Source organism: Octopus bimaculoides, chromosome 9 (assembly GCF_046866305.1).
Source record: "Octopus bimaculoides isolate indiv1 chromosome 9, ASM4686630v1, whole genome shotgun sequence".
Taxonomy (NCBI): Eukaryota; Metazoa; Mollusca; class Cephalopoda; order Octopoda; family Octopodidae; genus Octopus; species Octopus bimaculoides.
The window spans coordinates 96,762,074-96,771,863 of record NC_142936.1 but is presented as its reverse complement, the minus strand read 5'-3'; the positions used below and the strand labels follow the sequence as shown (position 1 = coordinate 96,771,863).

The window sequence follows — 9,790 nt, the reverse complement described above, 5'->3', positions numbered from 1 at the left end:
GAACTAACATAGAATTGAGCAACAATTTGGTTGCTGTAAAATGCACATTCATCGTAAAATTTTCACATGATATTATGTAAAGTTCCGGCCCTGAGTTATTTAAAATAGTCACATTAGGTACTACGGCCGAACATTTATAATGTTTGGAAGTTAGAGTCAGTAAATTATCTTCAAAGTTTTTTTTTTGCCTTACTACATAATTTTTCTATCTCCCCTCCTCACATCCATTCGTTTCTTTGGAGGACTTTGCGGTATGAGATGAGAAAAGGCTCCTTCTCTTAGTTTAATTCTTCTGAAATTGCTGGACCAAGGAGGTACGGTTTGTACTTCTATCTCTCAAAGTACAAAATAGCAGATTTCGAGAAAGTGGAAGAAAAAGAAGGCAGTACCCCAGTACTTTATTTATCGGCCCAGAGAAACGGAAAGTAAATTTGACTGCAACGGGATTCGAATTCGGAACGTGAAGAGCGGGAACAATTACTGCCAGACATTTACTGTCAGACGCTCTAACGACTCTGCTAACCCATTGGCATAAGCTTTAACACACACACAAACAATCACACGCATATGTATATATGTACGTATATATGTCTGTATGTCTGTATGTCTGTATGTATGTATATATATATATATATATATATATATATATATATATATATATATATATATATATATATATATATATATATATATATATATATACATGTATATATATATATATATATATATATATATATATATATATATATATATATATATATATATATATATATATATATATATATATATATGTGTGTGTGTGTGTGTGTGTCTGTGTGTCTATTTGTACATGTATTTGCATATACATATATGCACATGGATTTGAACGTATGTATGTATATATATATATATATATATATATATATGCATGCATGTGAATGTTCATACATATACACACACACATATATATTTATATATACACGTGTGTGTGTGTATGTGTGTGTGCGCGTGTGAGTGTGTACGTGCATGTTCGTAAACAGTTTCTTGGAAGCAGATATCGGCGCATAAGGCCCCGACTCCGGCAGATATTTTTGATGTGAACCCAACTTTCTGCTACTATTTTTCGCCATTTCTGTCCTCCTATCTGCTCCACGTTCCCCAGCACTCTGCAGTCATCTTTTAATTTGTCCTCTGACGGAGGATCATACCATAAGCTTTAGTCTTCTATTCATCGCATGCCACAAATAATATATTAACCTCTTCAAATATTTGTGGTTTTTTAAAACATCTAATCAAATTCTTGCTGAAACGAACCATCGATATCTTATCAATTCTGGCGATTTTCCACGTTCTGTATATTAAATATATTTATTCTTTAAAACCATGTTTCCAGAGTGAGGTCGACGTTATCTGCGACGATCTTGTTGCTGTTAAATAATTATTTTGATAACCAGAGTTCAAGTCTTACTTCAGAGTTTTATGACACTCATAATTTATTGCAATTTAACAATATTATTTATTAATGAATGTACTTTGAACACAAATGTATTTTATTATTTAAGTTTTACTCCATTTTTAATTTAACGACCATAAAAATTATATGACTTGAACTAATAAAATCCTAAAAACCAATAAGTAAAATAAAACAAACGAAAACACGCCTTGTAAGTGATTTTCAATAAATCGACCCAATGTAAACAAGCTGAGATAAATACAGTTGAGAATTATACAAAGAAAAAGCATATCATTTCTACAACAAAAGTTTACATACACAGCAGGAATAAACAACACCAAGAATTTAATATATTTTTAAATCCAAGAGTAAATTGCCGCAGATTTTTCTATATTTTCGTTTATTTTGGTTATTTGTTTATTTATTCATTTTTCTTTCTTAAATACATTTTATTTAATTTTCGCATCATATAATTTAATTGATTGTTAAATTAAAAATTATTGTAAAATGAAGCATATTCACTTTAGTAGTAAATAGAAACGGAATGATACTAATAAGCTGAAATTTTACTATAATCATCATCATTATCATGATCATGATCATCATCATCGTCATGATGATGATGATGATGATCATCATCATCATCATCAATATTATCATTATTAATATCATTGTCGTCGTCATCATCATCAACATCATTCTTCTTCTTCTTCTTCTTCTTCTTCTTCTTCTTCTTCTTCTTCTTCTTCTTCTTCTTCTTCTTCTTCTTCTTCTTCTTCTTCTTCTTCTTCTTCTTCTTCTTCGACAGCTATGAGTAGGTTTTAACGATTAGTTACGGAATTTTACTCAAACTATAAAATTCTTAAGACTGTTCTGCTTGATCAGGGAAAACATTACACAGATTGACTTTTGGGCAAACCTAGGATCCAAGAAATTCCATCCATGACCGTCTCGTCTTTTCATAAGTTTTGAAGACTCCATTATCTAAAGCGCTTTCTCTTTCTTTCCAGTTGGTAGTATATATGATTGGAAGGTATGTGGACTGTGATTTCTAAGAGATCGAGAAAGGCGCTGAATATCCTGTTTATTTTAAAAAAATTCATTACACATTTATAAACCAATTAATGTAAAAAGTTTAATTTTCATTGTAACTAATTATAATTAAAAATTAAGGAAAGTAAAGCAGAGGGATGAGAAGGTCATAAAAGGATAATTGAACAATAATTTGGATGCACGGCTTGTTTATGTGTGAACAGTATTTGAAATTGAAATAATTCGGATTCATTAATTTTGATTGCTTTGTCATGAGGATAATAACAACTCATCATCGCAACCAAGGTCGAGGCTAATGGGAAAACTCGAGCTAATGGGGTAAGTCGGGCTAATGGGGTAAGGCGGGCTAATGGGGTAAGGCGGGTTAATGGGGTAATGCGGGCTAATGGGGTAAGGCGGGCTAATGGGGTAAGGCGGGCTAATGGGGTAAGTCGGGCTAATGGGGTAAGGCGGGCTAATGGGAAAACTCGAGCTAATGGGGTAAGTCGGGCTAATGGGGTAAGGCGGGCTAATGGGGTAAGGCGGGCTAATGGGGTAAATCGGGCTAATGGGGTAAGTCGGGCTAATGGGGTAAGTCGGGCTAATGGGGTAAGGCGGGCTAATGGGAAAACTCGAGCTAATGGGGTAAGTCGGGCTAATGGGGTAAGGCGGGCTAATGGGGTAAGGCGGGCTAATGGGGTAAGTCGGGCTAATGGGGGTAAGTCAGGCTAATGGGGTAAGTCGGGCTAATGGGGGTAAGGCGGGCTAATGGGGTAAGGCGGGCTAATGGGGTAAGGCGGGCTAATGGGGTAAGTCGGGCTAATGGGGTAAGGCGGGCTAATGGGGTAAGGCGGACTAATGGGGTAAGTCGGGCTAATGGGGTAAGTCGGGCTAATGGGGTAAGTCGGGCTAATGGGGTAAGGCGGGCTAATGGGGTAAGTCGGGCTAATGGGGTAAGGCGGGCTAATGGGGTAAGTCGGGCTAATGGGGTAAGTCGGGCTAATGATAACATTTCGATTGCAGAAATAAAGTGTTCGGCAGTCACTGTTTCTACTCATGATATAGTAATGCTGGAACTCCAACAGTAGTCAAGTGCAGAGACATTCTACTAAATTATCCGGCAACGAGGCAGTTGGATGTGAAATTGTACTCGGGGTCTGTTGGGGTTCGAAACCGGCGATTGAAGAGACATTTTCTTAGAATTCAAAGTAACAAGGAATACTTTGTGGGCACCAAGATAGTTGTTACCAACGACCCCTAGTATTTGGCCGGAAGTGTGAAAGGCAAAGTGGTCCACTGCAGGATTTGAACTCAAAACGTAAAGAGCCGGAACAAATCTCACGTGGGGTTTTATTCCAACTTCCTAATAATTCTGCCAACTCACCTCTCTCTCACTCTATTTCACTCTCTCTCACTCTATTTCACTCTCTCTCACTCTATTTCACTCTCTCTCACTCTATTTCACTCTCTCTCCCCTCTCCTTTTCCCTTTCCCCTCTCCTTTTCCCTCTCCTTTTCCCTCTCCCCTCTCCTTTTCCCTTTCCCCTCTCCTTTTCCCTCTCCCCTCTCCTTTTCCCTCTCCCCTCCTCTCTCGTTTAATTGAACATTAGTATTTGACTTGCATTTGATTTTAACGACCTCAGAAGGATGAATAACACTGTTGATTATTGTGGGTTTTGAACGCAGAACGTAAAGAATCGGAAGAAATACTGCATGATATTTTTTCCAATTCTGTTACGATTCTACCCGTCCATCGCCTCTGATCAATAGCTTCATGTCTACTCTTTAGAGTTTAGACACACAACCCTAAAATTTCAGAGGATTGCGAAAATGACGCTCGTTATTATACTGCGATGCTAAAAGTCAATGAAAGAAAATAGGTTTAATGGAGAAAGGACGATCAGATCTCGAAGACTTTACGTTCGGTTCCCCGGTACATTACACATTCTGCGAATTTGTTGAAAGCGCACGAAGAGAGACGAAAAGGAAGTTGTAACACTCATGCCTTTCTCGAGGGAATCACAAGTGCTCTGATGTTTGAGAAAATCGTTTCGACTCAGAAGAAAAAGCACGTCTTGAAGTGTTTGTCGCGGGATGTTTGCCCCTAATTCGGTCAACTTAGAGCATTGGTACCATTCGAACTCTAAATGGTTCAAACTGACTTTATCACGAAGGTTACAACATGCCATGGAGATATATGCTGTATCAAAAGTAACTTAATATATAAATATATAAGAGTGGCTATACACACGAGAGCTGAACAGCAGGTTTTCTGAGAGGAAGCTCCCCTCAGGCAAGTGTTCCGACTTTTAAATTCCTACATTCTTAGAGGCCGGGCCACATTCAGATCATGATTCCTGGCGCCTTTCACATTTTAACTTCTTGGATATCGAAAACTTGCTCATTCACACAGCTTGGAGATTTCATCCAGTTGGAACTCTTCTCCGTTGACTCAGCTTTCAAACTTATTCTTGAAGAAGAAATAACATCCGTTGTCATGGTAACGCGTTTCTTAACTCTGTTATAACACTAAGTAGAGTCTAAGAAAAGAAAGCTTAAGCTACCACAAAGAACAAAATACGAAATAGAAGGAAATGAAACGAATATATGGATGAATATAAACTTGAACATATCTTGAAAAACATTTCTTATCTTAGATGACCATTATGGACCAATATCTTTAAAGCTTCCATATTGTTTCTTCACCCTTGTATGGTGTTTTGTGAATAAATATAAACGTTGGGTGAGTCGAACAAAACTACAAACATATGGGCTTTAACACCAAAACCCCGTGCTCGGATACCTTTAGCGGTTTCTATGTTGTTGCAAAAAAATGAAAGCACTGAACTTCGCCATTTCCTTTCACTTACTTTCCATCTCATGAAATGAGTCCTGATTTTTCTACTCTGACAAAGCTATTTATTAAAAAAAAGAAAAAACCTCTAGTGTGAAGAAATAATTTAAATTTGGCATGAAGATTAACGAAACGGAAGTCTACATTGATGTCGTGTAATTCAGTGTTGCTGTGATCCCTTATCTCCTAATCCCTCGATCTTACATTAATCATATTTGGTGATATATTGAGGCATTCAAGACTCTGGGAAATAATTACAAGTAATTGAAACTGCAGTAATTTTGCACAACAGATCACCCCTTCATACTTAATATTCAAACAGCATCGGTTTTATAGCCGCAGCTTTTAGCTCTGAAGTCCATTATAGAAAGACGAAGATATATATTTAACTGCCGCTGTTGATTCGAAAGTATAATGATTCGGTTAGAGTATTGAAAATGCCACTTTAAAGTGTAATGTTGACATTAGCGTAGATAAGTGCTTTCATGGAATGCTTTTTTTGAAATGCAATTATATCTAATGGAACATGTCCCAGAAAGTAGTTTAGAAAGATTAAAAATAATATAAACTTCTCTTCATAGAATATTGATAGTCAAATGAAAATAAGAGAAACTTACAGAGGAATATTTGAAGAATGTTTAATATAATTCGCTAATTGTGTCCACCATACAGCATAGACAATCAATAGGTTTTGCAATAAGATATTAATGTGAGAGTATAGAGGAGCGGCCTTGTTTAGGTTTTCTGTAAAATAAATTTTATGCACGAAGTTCCCAGAGAAAGATAGGGGTTTCTGGATTCCGAACTAATTGGATCTCATCGACCTCAATGTAATTACGGCTACATGCTCTTTGATTAAATTCTAAGGAAAAAAGATGAGTGGGATTTCGAAGTACAGGCTTAGTTGCTTTCGTCAAAAAGTTTCGCAATGGCAACTGAACTGGAACTTGGAAGTCAAAGACTAAAAAATTTCTTTGTAAAATAAGGATAAGAATGATACTGTACACGTAAAGATCCTTGAATTAATGTTGTTTGATTCCATTATGTATGTATGTTTGTATGTATGTATATATATATTTTTTTTTTTGAGGATTAACAACGCTACCAATGGTTTCATGAGGTTATGATTTCTACAGTTTTCGTGCAATCCATTTATAATTGCCTTCATTTTGGATAAGAATTCGCAAATGAGAATATTTATTTACCAAATGCGGTGTTGAGCACTAATTCACACTGTTCGATGCTATCGTACAAACACACACACACATTCGCACACACATACACTCACAAACACACACAAACACAGACACACTCTATATTTTATGTCTCGGGTCATTTGTGAGGTTTGTCATGTGTGCTACTGGTAACATACAATCCAATACAACCTGTTGCATGGTCGGATCGTCGGTAACTAAACCGGAACCTTCTCTAGGCTTTCCTGGTGAGGAGGGTTGCCAGAAACCGAGCAGGACTAAAAGCAAGACCTATCAAAAGGACGGATGAATCTAGTGTAGGTTGAACGACTATGTAGCAATAGCACGAGCTCTCACTAATTACGGGTTGGTGTCTCAAGTGCTGGGAGACCGCTGAGAGTGAGAAGTCCCTTAGCTTTTGTTAAAACATGTTTAAAGCATGTTTCTAGGAAAATATCACTCTGATAGAAAACCAGATATTCAGGGAGTGGCATTGAAGACTTTTTCTGAGCCTGAGACCCATATTGGCACTGGGTATTTAGCCTTGGCTTTTCTCTGGTTCATGTCAGTAGGGTGGAGAGCGTCTGTGAGGTGGTGTGTAAGTCTTGTTGGATCGAAACTTTTAGTTTGTGCAATTTCTGGCGAGGCGACTTTCAGATGCTCGGTCGAGTTGGTGAATGTCACGGCGAGCGTGGAAACCGCAGGCGCGGTATATACATGTGTTTATATATACTCTTTTTGTAACAGTCATTGGAGTATGGTTATTATGAAACATCACCTTGTAGCAGTTCAATATTTAAGAGATGAGGAATTGTGTACATTATTTACATTATTTACATTTGACGGGCATATGGCATAGTGGTTAAGAGCACGGGCTGCTAACCCCAAGATTCCGAGTTCGATTCCAGGCAGCGACCTGAATAATAATAATGATAATAATAATGATAATAATAATAATAACAACAACAACATCTAAAAATACCTTAGGAATGAGAACCCAGGTTCGAAATTTCCCCAAGACATCTGATGAATGCTTGAGGGTATATCAGCCGAAACGTTGTTTTAACAACAAACAAGATGAGGACAAATATCCGTCAAATGTAAATAATGTAAATAATGGATCACCTTGTAGTGTTGGTCGAACAAAATGACTCCATTATTCATTTTCAGTTTGGTATGCATTTTGTGGGCCCCTTTTGACAAGCCACTAAGTTATAGGGACCGACAGAATAAGTACCACACGTACTGGCGTCGATTTGTTCGTCTAAATTCTCAGGACAGTGCCCCAGCAGGGTCGCAGTCTGACGATTGAAACAAGTTAGAAGGTAAGTTCAATGTGATATCAATATTGTCTTTAAATATAGGAACAAGGCCAGCAACTTCGGAGCCAAGCCGATTACATCGATCCCAGTGCTTAACTGGGATCTTCCGAGAAGAAAAGGCAAAGTCAACCTTGGCGGAATTTGAACGTAACGAAGAACAAAATGCCGCTCAGCATTTTGTCCGGCGTGGTAATGCTTCTGCCAGCGCATCGCCATATGTAGGGTATAAATATTACAACTCGAAGTTGTTTCATTTGTCATTAGCCAGTTTGCCACATTTGTTCGTCCTCAATGTATCTCAGATCGGTTCTGTAGATAATCTTCATTAATCTGAGGCTCTAACACCTGACTGATTAATTCCCACATTTGGGAGTCATGCAGAAGTGTTGTATTAAAAGCCTGGCTTAATTTTATGTTTCAATGCTATCGCGTTGCGCTGATACTCATCTCAATCTAAACGATGACAAAGACAAATTACTATTTTGTACTCGTTAAAGGAGAAGCTATTAACGTTTTCATTTTGTTAAATGGCCTGTAATTTAACTTTTCACCTCATCTCGTTTGCAGAATACATCATGCCACATCATTCCGGAACACTTCCGAGGCTCCATACCAAGCTATTCTTCGGTTAAATTTTTTTTTTTAGTTTATCTTTTGAAATGAAGAACTCAAATAGACAAACATGCAAAATACTGCCAAACATTTCTACCTCAACATATTATCTGTGACCAAGAAGCAAAGAGTTTAGTCAGAGACGTATTTAGATTTTGTCTCCGGACCTAGCCTAAACGTTGGAAGTCTTTTGATTTCTATGTTATCTGTGATAATAGAAATTTACCTAGCAGTTTCGATTATTTTGACAAATGAAACCATTAGAGCTGTTAGCATTGTATTATTATTGCAGCAACAAATAACAGCCAAAGTTAACATTATCCAAGCAAAATGGACAATTCCACCCCACCTTTTTATTAATACAGATATCTTTTGTGGTTTCTAACAAGAAAAAAATAATAATAGATACCCTTAATGTTTCGAAGCAGTAATCGTTATTTCGCTTTACCTTAAGAATTACCTTACTAATCACAACAAAAGAATCAATATGATGTAGTGAAGGTAATTTTGGAAAAATGGGAAAAAATATCGATTATTTGTATATTTCAAACGATACAGGTGTTTGCGTGTGTCCATGTAAAGACGGAATTTGATGTCTTTTGTACACACATCGATATCGATCAGGTGGAACAGAGGCGCTTGATATCAAATGCATATTATTCAATATAAGACATTTCTACATCTCTCTCTTTCTCTCTCTCTCTCTTTCTCTCTCTCTCTCTTTCTCTCTCTCTCTCTCTCTCTTTCTCTCCCTCTCTTTCTCTCTCTCTGTCTCTTTGTTTCTCTGGCTCTCTCCCTCCCTCTCTCTGCCTGAAAGCCAGATTCAGTCGGTACAAAAGCAGACTACCTGTTTGTTAGCTTTTGCTATTTGAATGTATTTAAAAAAAAAATTGTGCACTTCCTTTTTGAGAGAAAGAGAGAGAGAGAGAGAGAGAGAGAGAGAGAGAGAGAGAGAGAGGGGGTGAGAGAGAGAGGGAAAGAGTGAGAGAGGGGGAGGGAGTGAGGGAGATAGATAGAGTGTGTGTGTAAGTGTGAGTGCGTGTGAAAGAGATCGAGATAGATCGAGACAGAGTGTGTGAGTGTGTCTGTGTGAGAGGCAGAGACAGGGAAAGAAGTTTTATTGAATAATAGCTGAACATTTTAGCGCAGTGATAAACCGAATCTTAGAAACATTGAGTTTAGTGGTCTCCCCTAAAGGGATTGTTTGAAGTCTTGCTTCCAATATCCTTTAGTTCAGAGAAGCATTATAAATACTTTTCTTATATCACTAAGTTTCTCTCTCTCTCTCTATATATATATCTCAGACACACACACACATGCACACACACACATGCACGCACAAACAT

At 37.4% G+C, this 9,790-nt stretch overlaps 1 long non-coding RNA gene across 4 annotated transcripts in view; it reads right to left on the bottom strand.

Moving 5' to 3' along the window:
* Positions 1–1,768: 1,768 nt before the first annotated feature.
* Positions 1,769–9,790, bottom strand: part of LOC128248670 (uncharacterized) — a 30,287-nt gene continuing 22,265 nt past the window's right edge. For all 4 annotated transcript variants that reach the window (XR_008264830.2, XR_016243254.1, XR_008264831.2 and 1 more), the window contains exon 3: positions 1,769–2,512. This is a non-coding gene — a long non-coding RNA (uncharacterized LOC128248670). The remainder of the gene's footprint in view (positions 2,513–9,790) is intronic.